General features: G+C 50.9%; 1 protein-coding gene across 2 annotated transcripts in view; it reads left to right on the forward strand.

Moving 5' to 3' along the window:
• Window positions 1–18,783, forward strand: part of UBE4B (ubiquitination factor E4B) — a 658,693-nt gene that overhangs the window by 288,568 nt on the left and 351,342 nt on the right. The window lies entirely within an intron of this gene.

The following is an 18,783-nucleotide window of genomic DNA, read 5'->3' on the forward strand; positions in this document are numbered from 1 at the left end:
AATTCGACATGCAGGACTGCTCTGCATCATTTACTTCATCTTCTGGCCACTGGGACTGTCACTGGACCCTCCAGGAACCGACAATCTGCAACTAAAAGATTAAGAAGGAACCTCCCTTTGAGTGAAGGAGTCATTCCCCTGCATCCTCGGGCACCATATGCAGCGACAATTGGCTGCATGGATCTCTCCTCTGGAGCTGCGTGGATCCTGCATCACAGGTGGTGGTCAGGAGTGGTCCCCTTGGTCCTCTCTACCAGCTGTCCAACTTTGGAGACTGTAAGCCCTTGCCTTTCCTTGCAGGACAGTATCCCTGTGCACCGCGACTCTTGCAGCTACCAAGGCTTGCTTGTTCCTCCCCAAGGGATCCTCAGGCTTCGTTTAGCCCCGGCCTCCAGCACTTCTTCCTGCAGCGCACAGGATCCTGCCTGCAGCTCCAGCAACGTGGGACACTCCTCCAGGTGTGCTGAGTAGAGCTCTCTGCGACTTATGTGCCTACTGCCAGTGGGTTGCAGGTGGGGTCTGCCTCCTCTTCTTGTGACTCTCCCAGCTGCTGAGGGTCACCCCGGACTAACCTCCTTGGGTCTAGTCCCCTGAACCTTGCTGATCCTCTTCAGCCTTGCAAACCTTCTTGTCCGTCTTTTGCATTTGCCAAGGCTTGTTGGTGGTTTTCCAGCCCCACTAACCGACTGCATCACAACCGCCGACATGGCACATCACTTCTGGAACTCCTCTTCAGCTCCTGTGCTGCACTGCTGACCTTCTTCGTCCACCGTCAACCTCATGCTGCAGCCACAGAAGAGTGGGTAGTCGTTCCATGGTTGCACTGCACTATAGTGGATGGCATATTAGGTGCTGCAGCCCAGATAAATGGCATCTAACGTCCAGGCCTTGGGTACAATTTGTGACATATTCTAGGGCCTTATAGGTAAGTAATGTTTTTCCCCAGGCGTCAGACTGGAGCCGGAAGACTTTTCAGGAGCTTTTCCCCTGTTCACGGGTAGGTGCCATCGATCAGCTCCACGTCAGTCATCTGCATTGTCTGCAAAAGAAGTGATGTTGCAGTACCTGTATAGGGGCCACCAAGGTGCACTGGTGTCTGTTCTTTTCTTTGTGCACCATCCAGTGCTAATCATAGAGAAGAGCTAGCCTTGGTCAGTTTTTGACTGGACTTTTTGTCGATCCTTTTTGAGGCTTACCTCCTGGTGGGTCAAGGACGTCATCACGCAAGATTGGTTTTAAGCCTGTCTGCCAATGTTGGGGACAGAACCGCATTACGTCTGTCGTTGGTGTTTGGAGCATAACCACGACCCGAAGCCATACTATGGCCAGACCTTGCATCCGAAGGCTTTGAGAGAGAGGTTCCTAAAGCTGATGGCGCCACGGCTTGCGACTCCACGCTGTAGGAAGTTGGCTCTCTATATCGTGCACTAAAATTGAGTAGACAGTGCAGAGAGTCCAGTGGATCCCCAAAAGCTTGCAGAGGCAGAAATAGATAGGTCTAATGCTCTATTTTTGGTAGTGTGGGCGAGCAGTTAGGCTGATCTATGAATCATGTTCAGCATTTGTTGTACTCACAGCAATAAATAAGACACACACTCAAAGAGTAAATCGAGACCAATTTAGAAAAATAACTGTCGCTTTTACATATGCTTTGAACTTTAGATTAAAAATATTTTTCAGTTTAAAAAATCGACACAGTGCGATTTTCAGAGTCTTCAATGTTAACCTATGGGAGGAAAGCAAGAATGCAGTTTTGCAGGTAAGTACATGACTTACAAATCCAGTCTTCTGTGTAAGACTCAAATCGGTACCAAGAGTGCACCCACAGGGGCGGCCGGTGCACAGGTCAAATTCAGTCGGGTGTTCAATCTTAACCAGTGGAGACTGTGAGTGAACGAAGATGCACTGCTCATAGGTCAGTACAAGCGGCATCAGAGGTTGGTTTTGGTCAGTCAATCAGTATATGTAAAGCACAGCTACTCTCCTGTGAGGGTCTCAAGGCGCTGATGGGAGGGAAGCGGCCTCATCCGAAGAGCCATGTCTTGAGGTTCTTCCTGAAGATGTTGAGCGACGGGCTTTGTCTCGGGTGCAGGGGGCGGTTGTTCCAACTCTTCGCTGCAGTGTAGGTGAAAGATCATCCTCTGGCGGTGGTTTTGCAGATGCGGGGGATGGTGACAGAGCCATCTGGGCGGAGCGGAGTGATCTGGTGGGGGTGTGGAAGGGGACGCAGTTGTTAAGGTAGGCTGGACCTGCGTTGTGTATGGCCTTGTACTTGTGGGTGAGAAGCTTGAAGGTGATTCGCTTCTCAACCGGTAGCCAGTGGAGGGTTGTTGGAAGTTGTCTCTGTATGTACTATTTCAAAGTAAGAAATAGCATGCACAGAGTCCAAGGGTTCCCCTTAGAGGTACGATAGCGGCAAAAAGAGATAATTCTAATGCTCTATTTTGTGGTAGTGTGGTCGAGCAGTAGGCTTATCAGAGGGTAGTGTTAAGCATTTGTTGTACACACACAGGCAATAAATGAGGAACACACACTGAGACAATTCCAGGCCAATAGGTTTTTATATAGAAAAATATATTTTCTTAGTTTATTTTGAGAGCCACAGGTTCAAGATTTACAAACAATACTTTAAACGAAAGGTATTTCATTCCGGTATCTTAGGAACTTTGAATCAACACAATAGCATGTACAGTTGTGGCAAAAATGGCAGTAAGCTATTTTAAAAATGGTCCCTTAGTGCAAAATTCAACAGTTCCTGGGGGAAGTAAGTATTTGTTAGGTTCACAGGTAAGTAAAGCACTTACAGGGTTTAAAGTTGGGTCCAAGGTAACCCACCGTTGGGGGTTCAAGGCAACCCCAAAGTTACCACACTAGCAGCTCAGGGCTACTCAGGTGCAGAGGTCGAAGTGGTGCCCAAAACACATAGGCTTCAATGGAAATAGGGATGCCCCGGTTCCAGTCTGCCAGAAGGTAAGTACCTGCAACTTCGGAGGGCAGACCAGGGGGGTTTTGTAGGGCACCGGGGGGGACACAAGCAGGCACAGAAAGTACACCCTCAGCGGCACAGGGGCAGCCGGGTGCAGTGTGCAAACAAGTGTCTTGTTTGAAATAGGTTTCAATGGGAGACCTAGGGGTCTCTTCAGCGATGCAGGCATATAAGGGGGTGGGGGGTTCCTGGGGTTAGCCACCACCTGGGCTGGGAAGAGGGCCTCCTAGGGGTCGCTCCTGCACTGGAGTTCAGTTCCTTCAGGTCCTGGGGGCTGCGGGTGCAGTGTCTTTACCAGGCATCTGGTTCCTTGAAGCAGGCAGTCGTGGTCAGGGGGAGCCTCTGGATTCCCTCTGCAGGCGTCGCTGTGAGGGGTCAGAGGGGTAAACTCTGGCTACTCTTGGGTTCGCAGTCGCCGGGGAGTCCTCCCTGTAGTGTTAGTTTTCCGCAGGTCGAGCTAGGGGCGTCGGGTGCAGAGTGGAAAGTCTCACGTTTCCGGCGGGAAACGTGTGGTCTTTAAAAGTTGCTTCTTTGTTGCAAAGTTGCAGTTTCTTTGGAACAGGGCCGCTGTCCTCGGGAGTTCTTGGTCCTTTTAGATGCAGGGTAGTCCTCTGAGGCTTCAGAGGTCGCTGGACCCTGGGGGATGCGTCACTGTTGCAGTTTTTCTCGAAGTGGGGAGACAGGCAGGTAGGGCTGGGGCCAAAACAGTTGTCGTCTCCGTCTTCTCTGCAGGGCTTCAGGTCAGCAGTCCTTCTTCTAAGGTTGCAGGAATCTATCTTCCTAGGTTCTGGGGGCCCCTAATTACTCAATTTAGGGGTGTGTTTAGGTCTGGGAGGTTAGTAGCCAATGGCTACTAGTCCTGAGGGTGGCTACACCCTCTTTGTGCCTCCTCCTTGAGGGGAGGGGGGGCACATCCCTAATCCTATAGGGGGAATCCTCCATCTGCAAGATGGAGGATTTCTAAAAGTCAGAGTCACCTCAGTTCAGGACACCTTAGTCCTGAGTGGCCAGTGAATCCTACTTGTTTTTCTCATTATCTCCTCCGGCCTTGCCGCCAAAAGTGGGGCCGTGGCCGGAGGGGGCGGGCATCTCCACTAGCTGGGATGCCCTGTGGCGCTGTAACAAAAGGGGTGAGCCTTTGAGGCTCACCGCCAGGTGTTACAGTTTCTGCAGGGGGAGGTGAGAAGCACCTCCACCCAGTACAGGCGTTGTTACTAGCCACAGAGTAACAAAGGCACTCTCCCCATGTGGCCAGCTACATGTCTGAAGTGTGGCAGGCTGGCAAAAACTAGTCAGCCCACACTGGAGTCGGGTATGTTTTCAGGGGGCATCTCTAAGATGCCCTCTGGGTGTATTTCACAATACAATGTATACTGGCATTAGTATTCATTTTTTTGTGCTTAGAAGTTTGATACCAAACTTCACAGTTTTCAGTGTAGCCATTATGGTGCAGTGGAGTTCGTGTAGGACAGACTCCCAGACCATATACTCTTATGGCTACCCTGCACTTACAATGTCCAAGGTTTTGCTTAGACACTGTAGGGGCATAGTGCTCATGCACCGATGCCCTCACCTGTGGTATAGTGCACCCTGCCTTAGGGCTGTAAGGCCTGCTGGAGGGGTGACTTACCTATGCCATAGGCAGTGTGAGGTTGGCATGGCACTCTGAGGGAAGTGCCATGTCGACTTAGTCATTTTCTCCCCACCAGAACACACAAGCTGGCAAGCAGTGTGTATGTGCTGAGTGAGGGGTCCCCAGGGTGGCATAAGACATGCTGCAGCCCCTAGAGACCTTCCCTGGCATCAGGGCCCTTGGTACCAGGGGTACCAGTTACAAGTGGCTTACCTGAATGCCAGGGTGTGCCAATTGTGGAGACAAAGGTACAGTTTAGGGAAAGAACACTGGTGCTGGGGCCTGGTTAGCAGGCCTCAGCACACTTTCAAATCGTAACTTGGCATCAGCAAAGGCAAAAAGTCAGGGGGTAACCATGCCAAGGAGGCATTTCCTTACAAGGGTCCTTAGGTGTTGGGAGATGTGTAGTGGACGAGGGAGGTCCAGAATGAGTCTGGCGGCAACGTTCTGGATGAGTTGAGGTTTTTTGATGTTCCTAGTTGAGGTGCTGGTGTGTAGAGGGTGTTGCCGTAGTCGAGCTTGCTCGTGACTAAGGCGTGGGAGACTGTTCTGCGTCAGTCTGCTCTGATCCATCTGAAGATCTTCTGGAGTTTGCGGACTATGTGCCAGCAGGATGAGGCGACTGAGTTTATCTGGCGGGTCATAGATAGGGAGGAGTCTAGGATGATTCCTAAGTTGCGGGTGTGCTTGGTCGTTGCAGGGTGGGGTGCTGACGGATGTGGGCCACAAGGAGTCGCCCCAAGTTGAGGTGGCGTTTCCAAAGATGATGAGCTCCGTCTTGTCAGAGTTGTGATTGAGGCAGCTTTCCCTCACCCAGGTGGCTATGGCTTCCATTCCTGTGTGAAAGTTTCTTTTGGCCATGTCTGGGTCTTCGGTGAGGGAAATGATGAGTTGTGTGTCATCGACATATGACACAATGTTATACCGTGGCTTCTGATGATGGCAGCAAGAGGGCCCATGTTTACATTAAACAGTGTGGGACTCAGTGAGGATCCTTGGGGAACTCGGCAGTTGACTCCTGTGGGTCTGGAGGTGTAGGGCGGGAGTCTGACCCTTTGCGTCCTCCCGGAGAGGAAGGAGTGGATCTATTCCAGGGCTCTATCGCGGATTCCTTTTTCATGGAGTCTGGTGCGCAGGGTGCTGTGGGAGACCGTGTCGAAAGCTGCTGAGAGGTTGAGGACTATGAGTGCTGTGGTGTGGCAAAGGCTAGGAGTAATCAGATGTAATCAGATGTCATCGGTGGCTGCCAGGAGAGCTGTCTCAATGCTGTGATTGCTGCGGAAGCTGAACTGGGAGCTGTCCAGGAAGTTGTTGGCCTCGATTAAATTCCATAGTTGTGCGTTGATTGCCTTCTCTAGTACTCTGACGGGGTAGGGTAGCAGCGAGATGGGCCGGAAATTATTTCATTCTGATCGGTCGTCCGACAAGGCAGCACCTAACTTACACCCTTAAGCGGCACACTGGTGGCCAGGTGCTTAGTGCCAACACAGCATTGGGTGCCCAAAGTTAACCAATGAAGATAGTGGGTAGCAGAAGATGCGCTGCTCCCTGGTGAGGAGAGCGGGGTGAGGGGTCGACCTCCTGGAGTTGAGGTACGTGCAAGGCGAGGGGCCACAAGGCCCCACCAAACTTACACCCTTAGTGGCACAGTGGCAGCTGGATGCAGAATGCCAACACAGTGTCTGGCGCCCTGTGTTATCCAGTGGAGGAGATCAGTTTCTGAAACAGGCTGCAGGCTGTGGCCCGGAGGCCTGGCGAGGACAACCCACAGCTGCCCAGGTAAGTGGAGGTGTCAGGGTTTAGAGGGACACCGACAGTACAGCTCCCCAATTCCCAGGGGCTCCGGGTGCAGTGGTCTCTTTTGGCGTTGGAAACAGCTTACCGGTCAGGCTGTGGTCGGGGGTAGTCTTCAGACTGGGCTTGCAGGTATCGCTGTGAAGTTCGGCAGGGGTCAGGGCACGGTGGACTCTTGTTCAGAAGCATTGGTGAACCTTCACAGGACCGGTGGGCCACTTGGACTCTGGCCATTGGCGTTGGATGCAGAGGTGGATCCAGAGGCAGTTCCTGCAGTTCCTCAGGCAGACAACTTCTTCCTTAGAGTTGGTTTCTTTTGGACAGGCCTCTGTCTATGGGAGTTCTTGGTCTTTATTGCAGGCAGGTAGTCCTCCCAAGGCTTTGGAGGTTGCTGGGTTGCAGGACAAGTCATCTTTTAGCGTAGGTTGTTCGAAGGCTGCAAACAGCATGATAGGGATGGAGCCAAGTCAGTTGGTGTCTTCAGTCGTCTCTGCTGGTGTGAGTCTGTGGTGTCCAGCTCCTCTTTGGTTGACAGAAATCTGAGTTCTAGTTTTCAGAGGTGCCACCTAAATACTGAATTTAGTGGTGTTACAGGGAGTGCCAGATGGTAGCCAATGGGATGACTACCTTCAGGGTGACTACACCCTTCTTATGACCACTTCCTTAAGGAAGTGGGCATAGCCCTAGCCCTATTGGCCTAATTCCTTCCACACCAGATGGAGGAATTTAAAAAGTAGCATCCACTGAAGCTTGTCCACCTTAGGCGTGGTACTTTAATGAAGTGGGCACTCCTCCTAATTTAACTAATTTTCCCACCTGTGCTGCCACCAAAAGTGGGGTCTGGACAGGGGGTTGGTCATCTCCACAGTGGGAGGCTGGCCTGGTATGTGGTGAGCACCTCTGGTGTTGTTAACTTTTACCAGGTACCCCCTATTAGTGAGGTTTATGCAGCGCCTAGGAAGCCAGGGCTCTCTAGAGGTAGCTGTGGATGAGCAGCCAAGACTTATCTTGGAGACATGCAAAGCTGGCGCAATACTACTCTAGTCGCACAGCACTTACACACATGAAAGAACCACACAGTGTTACAAAAATAAAGGTACTTTATTATGGTAACACAAATACTAAAATAAAGTTTAGGCAATGCTCCAACTAGAGGTAAGTAGACACACTATTATATGCACAAAAGTAATCCGTAAATAACATAGAAAGTAATAGGCATTGGTAAACGTAATAGCAAATAATGAGGGCCTTAGGGGAGGGCCAAACCATATCCTAAAGAAGTGGAATGTGAACGGCAGTCCCCCACCCAAGAAAGTGAAATCAGTAAAAGGGAGCTGGAGGAACTGGGAACCTCAATAGGTGACTACTATAGTGACCCCCAGCAGAGCAGAGGTATGTACCTGGCTTTTCCCAAAACAATCAGGATTACTTTGGAAAAGGATTGTGCAGGACCCAGACAATACTGGAAGAAACCAAAGGTGGATCCTGACAGGAGAGGACTTGCAAAGGAAGGGGACTGACTAGTTCAAGTTGGAGTTTCCAGTTGTGGCAGTAGCCACTACCCACCCTTCTATGGATGCAGGACCAGGCCAACAGTGGATCAAGAAAGTCAGCAGTGCTGCACAGGAGAAGAAGAGGAGTTCCAGAGGTGATGCAAGTGATGTCTTGCGTTGGTTGTGATGCAGTCAGTCAGTCAGTGGTGCTGGAAAACCACCAACAAGTCTTGGCAAATGAGAGAGTTGGAGAAGAAGGCTTTGCAAGGCTGAAGAGGACCAGGAGGGTCCAGGAGACTCTGCTCATGGAGGGGTGTCCGAAGTGACCCACGCCAGCTTGGAGAGCCGCAAAAAGAGGGTTCCACCCCCACACACAACCCACTGCAGCAGGCACAGGAGTTGCAGTGAGGCCCACTAAGCACACCTGAAAAAGTGTCCCACGTCGCTGGAGCAGCAGGCAGGAGACTGTGCGTTTCAGGAAAGGTGCTGGAGGCCGGGGTTACATGGAGGCTGAAGATCTTTTGAAGAAGGAACAAACTAGTCTTGGTAGCTGCAAGAGTTGCTGCGCACAGAGTTACTGTCCTGTCAGGAGAGGCAAGGACTTACCGTCTCGAAAAAGTTGGACAGCTGGTAGAGAGGGCCAAGGAGACAACTCCAGATGACCAACTGTGATGCCGGATCCATGCAGCTCCTTAGGAGACAAGATTCACGCAGCCGGTCATCGTTGCAGTTGGTGCTTGCAGGTGCAGGGTAGTGACTCCTTCACTCCAAGGGAGGTTCCTTCTTACTCCCCTTCTTACTTCTTATGCAGGATGAAGATGTGCCGCCCTCAGGAAATGCACAGCTGGGGAAATGTTGCAGTTCCTGTAAGGAGCCAGAGGAACAATGTTGCAGAGCGGAGTCTTCACTGTGGTTGCAGATTGTCGGTTCCTGGAGGGGCCAGTGGCAGTCCCAGTGGCAAGAAGATGAAGTAAATGATGCAGAGGAGTCCTGCTGGAATCTTGCAAGTCCAGTCTGAGGACCTGCCCAAGAGCAAGACCATAAATAGCCCAGGAAGGGGGGATTGGTCACCTAGCAGGGAGTCCACCTAGTAGGATGGGGGTGTTATGTCACGTACCTGACCTGGCCACTCAGATGTTCCCAGGAGCCTCTGCCCACCTTGGATTCATGATGGTAGAATCAAGTTCCCACCTGGAGGAACTCTGGGCACCATGCCTAGGGTGGGGATGGACAGGGGAGTGGTCACTCACCTTTCCTTTGTCCAGTTTCGTGCCAGAGCAGGGAACCGGGTCCCTGGACTGGTGCAAACCGGTTTATGCAAGGAGGGCACCAAATGTGCCCATCAAAGCATAACGGTGGCTTGGGGACGCTATCCCTCCCAAGCCATGTCACACCTATTTCCAAGGGGAGATGGTGTTGCTCCCTCTCCCACAGGAAATCCTTTGTTCTACCTCCCACTGCCTGTTCTTGTCAAGCAGCAGGAAAGCAGAAACCCAACTGAAGGGTGGCAGCAGCGCGGGCTGCCTGCAAAATCTTAAAAGACTGGTATCAGCAATACTGGTGGTTTTCTAAGCAGCCCCCAGAGTGCATGGAATCATACAACCAATGCTGGCAACAGTATTGGGGTAAGATTCCGACATGTTTGATGCCAAACATGCCCAGGTTCGAAGTTACCATTATGTAGTTGGACACACAGGTAAACACATGGGTAAAATGGCTTCCCCGTACTTATGAAGTCCAATACAATGGAGCTGGAGTTCGAGGCACCTCTGCTCATGCAGGGGTGCCCTCACACACAGGTATCTGCACCCTGCCCTCTGGGATAGGAGGGCCTACCATAGGGTGGCTTACAGTGACCTGGTGCAGTGACCTGTAGTGAAAGGGTGCATTAATCTTTTCATGCAGGCTGCAATGGCAGGCCTGCAGACACATTTTGCATGGGCTGACTCCCATGGGTGGCACAATACATGCTGCAACCCATGAGGTACCCCTGGTTTCCCAATGTCCTGGGTGCCTAAGTACAATATACTAGGGACTTACCAGGGGGCACCTGTATGCCAATTGTGGGGTGTAGAAGGGCCTAGACAACCAAATTTAGAGGAGATATCACAGTCACTGGGGTCCTAGTTAGCAAGATCCCAGTGAACACAATCACAACACACTGACAGCAGGCAAAAAGTGGGGGTAACCATGCCAAAAAGAGGGTACTTTCCTACATCCACCATCTGGAGAGACCTGGGTCGCATTACAAAGGCGGTAAGACATTTGAAGCTCCCAGTCCTGGATTGTCAATCCTGGCTGGGAGAGGAAGGAGAGGAGGACACACCACTGCCCAGAGCAGGCCTTTGTTCTGAGCCCTCGAGAGCATTGGCTCTCACCTGAGTGGACCAGAACTCTAAGGTGGTTGCACTGGTTTTGACCAGTCAGTGCCTACGCTAGAAGTTGGTAGGTTTTCAGGGTACACCTCTAAGGTGCCTTCTGAGTGCATGCATTAATAAATCCATCACTGGATTCAGTGAGGGTTTATTAATACGAGATGTTTGATACCAAATATCCATATTTTCAGTGAAGCCATCATGTAGCTGGGGAACTCGTAATGGCCAGTGTCCAGCGCATGTACTTAAAATGGCCTCTTTGTTCACTTGCCCTGTCTGAGAATCAACAAAGACATAACAGTGGCATGTCTGCTCATGCAGGTATGCTCTTACATGTAATATAATGCACTGTGCCTTCAGGGCTGGAAGGCCTGTTAGAGGGGTGACTTAAATTTATTGCATGCAGTGTAAAAGGTGACAGGGAACACGGGCTGTTTTGTGTTTTCAGTTTAGTTATGCACCAAGACACGCAGCCTGCAAAAGAAGCACTGGATGCACTTAGTAAGAGGATCCCTGAGGGTGACACAATTCGTGGTACAGCCTCAGGGGCCTTCCTTTATTAACCCATGCCCTAGGTGCCAGGGCTACCCTTTATTAGGGACTTACAGTGGATAGCTAAAAGTTTGCCAGTTGGGAAAAATGACTGTGCAGTTTTGGGGAAAGATATCTGGCACTGGGGACCTGGCATGCAGGGACCCAGTGCACATTCAGTTGAAATTGCACCAGAAAGCAGGCAAAATGTGGGGCGTGACCATGTCAAAAGAGGCACTTTCCTACACTGCAGGTTGAGGTCTCAGTTGATGGGAAGTTCCTAGGACCAGTCACAGAGCCTAAAGTCCTCTGTATCCCACTCCAAGTCCTCGGGACGATCAGGTAAGTCGTGGCACAAGAAGAAAAGCAAGAAATGTAAGCGTTTTTTAACTTCTAGTCGTCCATCAGCCGACACACTGAGTGCGTGTCCGCATTCTCGACCTTGTTCCTTAGAACCTGCACCTGGACCGACTCTGCCCCTCCCCAACTTACAGGGTCCGGAGCGACCCCTGTCCAGCTTAAGAAGTTTTGTAAGCCATGTGGCTCACTTTTGGTCAGTCTGATCCCATTGGCCCACCTTTGCGGCCCACTGGGTTTGGAAGGGGGTCCACTTGGTTCCACACAAGCGGCTTTGGACTCTGCTCCAGTGGGCCCCCGATCTATTCCTTAATCCGGACCAATGCCGGTCGTGCCATCACGACCTTCCCCGGCTCCAGTACCGATGCGGACGCTCCCAATGACCACATTGTCATCCCTGATTCAGACATGGAGTCAGGGGGGTGTCACACAACGTCGACCCCAGTGCCGACAAGAGCCTTGCCTCATAGGTTGGAGCTGGAGGAGGATGGGGGTGGGGTGGTGGGGAGGGCTCCTGGCCCTTTAAGCATACCAGCCCTGTGAGGAAGAAATGGATTGACTTGAGCATTTGTGTGAAGCTAGTGGACTGGATTAATCTCCAGATACTGGTATGCTTTCTCCCCCTATCTTGGCTACGGAGGAGGGAGCGTCTTATGTAATGGTGGTGAGGAGAGCAGCTGATGTCTTAGACCTTCAGCTACCCTTTGTGACAGTCAAGACTATTCTCTTGACATAGTTGTTGCCACCGGGAGCTTACACTTCCAAACCCCTGCTTCTGTTCATTGATGCCATCACGGATGTCCTTTTGGATACCTGGTCCAAACCCAGCACAGGGGCTCATGTGAATAGGACTATTGCATGCTGCCTTTGCTCCACACCTGGGGACCAAACCTTCCTCACGCAACACCCTCCCCATTAGAACTTTGTAGTCCAAGCCTCAACTTCCCACAGGGCTTTCCCTACTGCTCTCCCAGAAAGGGAATCCAAGAGGTTGGACTCATTTGAGAAGAAGATGTTTTCTTCCAACAACCTGGCATTGCAATTCGTCAACACTGCATGCCTTTTAGGCCATTATTCCCATTCTCTGTGAGAAACAGTTGCGCAAGTGCTTACACAGGTTCTGGAGGAGGCCTGGACTGTACTCTCTCAGGCTGTTGCCGATGGGAGAGAGACAGCAAAATTCACAATTTGTTGCAGACTTGACCCGACTGACTCGTGAGGCAAATCGGTTCCCGTGACTGGCTGAAGAGGTCTGCCTTTTCCAGGGATGTCCAAACTTCCCATATGGGCATGCCCTTCAATGGCACCCTTGTCTTCAGGGGCAAGGCAGATTTGGCGTTTGACTGCTATAAGGATACTCTGGCAACGGTCAGGTCCTTCGACCTCGCGGCAGCCCCCCTTCTCAACCAACCTGCCTTTTGCTCCTTTTGTGGCTACAGAAGTGTGTTCCAGCCGCATCAATTCTCGCTCCGTCACCATGCCTCAAATGCTTTTCAGCCTCTGCATAGACGAGGTTGCAGTACCCTTCGCCCTTATGGGTCAAGTGGCCGTGGTCTGGTTAGTCCTCCATTCCCCCACCTCTTCGCCCCCCACAAAAAGCAGCTGCCTCAAAACCCTCCTAGTCTGCACCTTTACCCTCACAGGCACCCAGTTGACGGCAGGTTTTGCCATCACTTGCCCCACTGGCAGTCCATAACATTGGACAGCTGGGTTTGCAGATTGCCAGAATGGGCACCTCCCTCCCCTTCAAAACTATCCCTCTCTCCATGCCACCATCTCATGACCTGATAGCGCAGGATCATCTGTCACTTCTCCGCTAGGAAATCGTGCGTCTCTTGGCCAAGGGAGCCATAGCGAGGGTTCCAGTGCCAGAAGTAGGCTGAGGTTGTTATTCTCACTACTTTATGGATCTCGAATAGGCCTTTGCCATATTTTAGATCTACGAGCCCTTGCTTCCTTTCCTGAGAAGGACAAATTCAAAATGCTCTGGTTGGCCCAGGTCTTGTCTACCCTGGACCCAGGAGGACTGGGTGGGTTCGCAGGACTCGCAGGATGCTTACTTCACATCCCCGTGGTAGGAAGCTGGCTCTGTATATACTATATCCAAATGAGATATAGTGTGCACAGAGTCAAGGGGTTCCCCAGAGACTTTAGATGCTTAAGTATATAATACTAATGCTCTCTTTTGTGATAGTGTGGTCGAGCAGTTAGGCTTATCAGAGGGTGGTACAAAGCCTTTGTTTTTACACACACAGACAATAGAAGAAGCACACACTCAATGACTTAACTCCAGACCAATGGTTTTAATATAGCAAAAATATATTTTCTTAATTTATTTTTAGAACAACAAGATTCAGGTTGCAGGTAAGTACTAAAATAGATTCGTATTTCACATATGCATCAACAATATTTTGTTTGAAATCAATAAGTTAGATGGTTTTTAAATATTGACAATCTGTTTTAAGAATGGTGTCTGTGCAATTTTCAGAAGGAGTTCCTGGTGGGAAGAAAAGTTAGATTGTTTTACAGGTAAGTACAACACTTAGAGTTTCAGTCTCCAAAGGTTAGGAAGTCCACAGGTTGGGGTTCAAGTTAACCCCAAACACCCACCACCAGCAACACGGGGCCGGTCGGTTGCAGAGGTAAAAGTGTAAACATAATTAACATGGGCTGCTATGGAGACTGGGGCACTCGGTTTCAGATCTGTAGGCAGGTAAGTACCTGTGACTTAGGAGGGCAGACCTGGGGGGTTTAGAGGGGCACTGGGGGGGTAAGGGGCACAAGTAAGCACCAAACATACATCCTCAGCAGCACTGGGGCGGCCATGTGCAGGGTGCCAACAAGACGTCGGGTCTCCAATGGTTCGTGTGAGGGGAACCTGGGGGTCACTCAGAGGCTGCAGGTGAGGTCCAGAGGTTCGTCTTGAGCAAACCACCGGCTGGACAAGGAGGAGGGTCGCCTGCTGAACTTCGCTGCACTGAGTTTCGGTTTCTCCAAGGCCTGGCGGCTGGAGCTTTTGTGGTCAGGGGGGTCCTAGGGATTCTATCTGCAGATGTCGTCGTGGAGGGGTGGAGAGGTCGACCCAGGGTGGGCACTTGCTCAGAATCGCCTGGGGATCCTCTCTAGCTGGTGGACCACCTTGACACGGGCAGTTGGTATCTGGTGCAGAGTGGTTAGGACTCACATATTCAGAGTGAGGTTGGAGTCCTTAGTTGTTGGTTTCTTCTTGGACAGGGCCGCTGTCCACAGGAGTTCATGGTCCTTTCGAGTGTAGAGCTGTCCTCTGGAGCTTGGCAGAGGCCGCTGGCCCTGCTGGCTGCGTTTCTGTTCTCTTGCAGGTTCTTTGAAGCAGGAGACCGGCAGGTAGGGCTGGGGCCCAATCAGTTGTCATCTTCCTTCTCTGCTGGGAGTTTCAGCTAAGCAGTCCTTCTTGTCGGGTCACCAGGAGTCTGATGACTTGGGTTCAGGAAGGCCCCTAAATCCTAGATTTAGGGGAGTTTTAAGGGTCAGAGGGCAGTAGCCAATGTCTGCTGTCCCTGAGGGTGGCTACACCCTCGTTGTGCCCACTCCCCTTGGGGAGGGGAGGGGAGGCACAAACCTAATCCTGTTCCTAATCCAAACCAAGATGGAGGATTCTGCAGAGAGGGAGTCACCTCAGCTCTGGACAGCTTAGGGGTGGTCCTGGCTGGGGTGGTCACACCTCCCTGTTTTCCCTAATTTACCCGACGGACTTGCTGCCAAAAGTGGGGCTTTGTCCGGAGGTCGGGCAGCTCCACTAGCAGGAGTGCCCTGGGCACTGTAATCTGAGGCTTGAGCCTATGATGCTCTCTGCCAGGTGTTACAGTTCCTGTAGGGGGGAGGTGCGGAGCACCTCCACCCAGGACAGGCTTTTTCTGGCCACAGAGTGCACAAAGGCACTCACCTCATGTGGTCAAAGACTTGTCTGCAAGTGGGAGGCTGGCTCAAACACGTCAGTCCTACACTAGCAGTTTGGCTAACATACAGGGAGCATCTCTAAGATGCCCTCTTTTTGCAGTATTTAATAAATCCCATACTGGCATTTGTCGGGGTGTATTGTGTTGAGAAGTTTGATATCCAGTGTAGCCATTATGGAGCTGTGGAGTTCGTGATGAAAAACTCCCAGACGGTATACTCAGTATGGCTACACTGCACTTACAATGTCTAAGAATGGACTTGGACACTGTAGGGGGATATTGCTCATGCAGCTATGCCCTCACCTGTGATATAGTGCACCCTGCCTTAGGGCTGTCTTACCTATGCCACAGGCAGTACTTTTTGGGCATGGCACCCCAGGAGGGGTGCCATGTCGACTTTGCCTTTTTCTGACCTCCAGCACACACAAGCTGCAAGGCAGTGTATATGTGTTTGGTGAGGGGTCCCCTAGGGTTGCATTATACATCTTGCTGCCCTTAGGGACCTTCCCTGGCCACAGGGCCCTTGGTACCATTAACAAGGGACTTAACTGCGGGCCAGGGCTGTGCCAATTGTGGAACAAAGGTATAGATTTTGGGAAAGAACACTGGTGCTGGGGCCTGGTTAGCAGGATCCAGAACACTTTCAAAGTTGGCATCAACACTAGGGAAAAATTGGGGGTGTAACCATGCCATCAGTGGCACTTTCCTACACCAGTCTTGCCTGCCCACAGGCATGACCTGCGGTTTACTGTAGGCCACAAGCACTTTCAGTTTACCAAGCATCGCTTTGGACTTACCAGCAACCCTCGGGTGTTCACCAAGGCTCATCTGCAGAGATCAGTCTGTCTTGACGACTGGCTGTTGAGAGCGGGCTCGCCCCAGGCTTTTGTCTCTCACCTCCAGATTACAGTGGACCTTCTGCATTCGCTGGGGTTCACTGTCAACGTGCGAAAGACACACCTGTCTCGCAGATGCTCCCTTTCATTTGAGCTATTGTGGACACAATGTAGTTTCAGGTAAATTCTTCTGATCAGTGAGTCCAGGATATCAGGCTACAATACCGATATTTCGGCCTCTATCCTGGATTTCAGTGAGACTGATTCTGAGGCTGCTGAGCTTCCTGCATCCTGCTGGTAGCACATGCCTATGGGCATATGCATGCTCTGCAGTGGGACCTGAAGTTTCAGTGGGCCCAGCATTAGTGGGAATGTCTCCAACATGGTCCTGATCTCGAAGGGAACTGCGAAAGACGTGCAGTGGTGGGTAAAAAACTCTGATTAGATCAGAGGCAGACCCTACGCCCTTCCAGAATTAGATTTCACATTGTCACTTCTGGGATGGGGTGGCCATCTGGGACAGGTGGAGATCAGAAGACTCTGGTACAATCTGGACTCCACATCAACCTGCAGGAGCTCCAAGCGATCTGACTGGCATTGAAAGCCTTTCTACCCTCCATCAAGGGAAGGCTAGTGAAGGAGTTCACGAACAACACCTCTGCCATGTGGTATTGAAACAAACAAGGCGCGGTGGGGTCGTGAACTCTGTCAGTAGGGTTTATGCCTCTGGACATGGCTGAAACACCAGAGCATATCGGTAGGGGTTCAGCACCAGACGGGCTCTGTGAATGCCAGAGCAGACAAACTCATCTGAAAATGCCTAGCCGTTGACAAATGGCATCTACATCAGTAGGTGGCTCAAGATATCTTTTAGCAATGGGGAGAGCCTTGGTTAGATCTGTTTGTGTCTGCAGAGAACGCGCAGTGTCAGCAGTTTTGCTACCTGTGGTTTCCAAGGCGGCTCTTGCTAGGAGTTTTTTTTTGTGTCAAGTGGAACTCAGGCCTGCTGTATGCCTTTCCACCCATACCATTCCTGCCCAGAGTTCTCGAAAAGGTCAGGAACGACCAAGCACATGTAATCCTAGTGGCTCCGGACTGGGCATGGGCAGTCTTGCATCCCGAGCTGCTGAGCATGACCATTGATCCTCCCATAAGGCTACCCCTTCAGGAGGATCTGTTGCAGCAGGAAAGGGTTCTTCACCTGAACCTGTCCACTCTCCGCCCACTTGTGTGGAGATTCAGTAGTCGCAGTTGACAGCTTTTGACCTCCCTCCCAAAGTGTGTAACGTAATCTTGTCAACCAGGCGTCCCTCCACCAAAACAGCCTAAACCTGCCGTTTGAAGAAATTTGTGGTATGGTGCACAGAAAAGTCTGTTGATCCCCTTTCTGCTTCTCTTTCTGATGTTCTACTTTTGATCTTTTCCCTTGCCCAGCAGGGCTCTGCTTTGGGCACTCTTAAGGGCTATTACACTGCCATTTCTGCCTTCTTGCGTGTGCCCGATCAACCCTCTTTCTTTAAGTGGACTTAGGTTCCTCAAGGGTCTTACTGATCTCTACCCTCCTTCTCCATTCATCATGCCTCAGTGGGACCTTTAATTGGGTCTAACTTTTGTGATGGGTTTTGTTTCAATTGTCTCCTCAGGCTCCTCACATTGAAAACAGCCTTTCTCGTGGCAGTTACATCTGCCTGCCGAGTAAGTGAGCTGCAGGCCTTGTCATCTAAGCCGCCTTGGCTCTCTATTTCCTGGCAATGTGGTGCTTCGCAGACGGGCCACTTTTTCTACAAAAGTGGTCACACCTTTTTATGTAGCCCAATCTATCACCCTGTCTGCTTTTGCACACCCCCATACCCTTTTAAGGAAGAGGAGATACTCAACCCTATGATCCCAAAAAGAGCGTTCGTGTTCGATGTTGATCGTAGCCTTGAGTTCCGGGCGGACAACCAACTCTTCATGGGGTATGGGGTATGTGGGTGTGAGGAAAGATCGTGGTGCAGAAGTGAACTACCTATCGTTGAGTTGTACTTTGCATAAAGATCTGCTACTCATTGGCCATAAAGCTGCCTCATGAAGGCTTGCAAGCTCATTCCAGCAGAGCTGAAGCATGCAGAGTTCTGCTCCTGGACATCTGCCAGGCAGCAGCGTGGGCCTCTCTCCACGTGTTTATTAAACATTACTGCCTGTACAGTCAGGTATGGGCACTTTGCCCGTTCGGTACTGTAGGACTTTCTCGTTTAAAATTGTTTAGCAGACCGACTTCTGGAGATGGTATTGCTTGGGTATTTATTCAAAGTTAGAGAATTCTAGCTGCAGACTCCTTTTCAGATGAATAAGTTACTTACCTTCGGTATCGCCTTATCTGGTAGAGACTATATGTAGCTGCAGATTCCTTACCAATCCTTCCATCCTCCCCATTCTATGAACATATTTCAAGGGTCCGAGATCACTCTTTCAGACCCCTAGTTTTGACAAATCAGTGTCACTGTTTTTCATGGCTCTACGATTCTGTTGTGTAAAGTCGTAGGAAAAAAAAATTCCAACATGCCTGGGTGATGCCTATATAGGTACTGCGATGTCACTTCCGGCGGGAACAATATCGATGACGAACGTGGAGCCGATCAACGCCAGCTACTGGCGGGCACTGGTACTGCTCATGAAAAATCTTCAGGATCCGGTCTGACTCGTGGAGAGAATTCAAAGGTAAGGAATCTGCAGCTAGATATAGTCTCTACCAGAGGAGTAGTTAGCTAAGGTAAGTAACCTGTTCATTAGGAACATGCCAATTCGACCATGTTTAAAGGGGGAGCACAGACACTTTACCACTGGTTAGCAGGGGTAGAGTG

This window comes from Pleurodeles waltl, chromosome 6, assembly GCF_031143425.1.
Source record: "Pleurodeles waltl isolate 20211129_DDA chromosome 6, aPleWal1.hap1.20221129, whole genome shotgun sequence".
NCBI classification, from domain to species: domain Eukaryota; kingdom Metazoa; phylum Chordata; class Amphibia; order Caudata; family Salamandridae; genus Pleurodeles; species Pleurodeles waltl.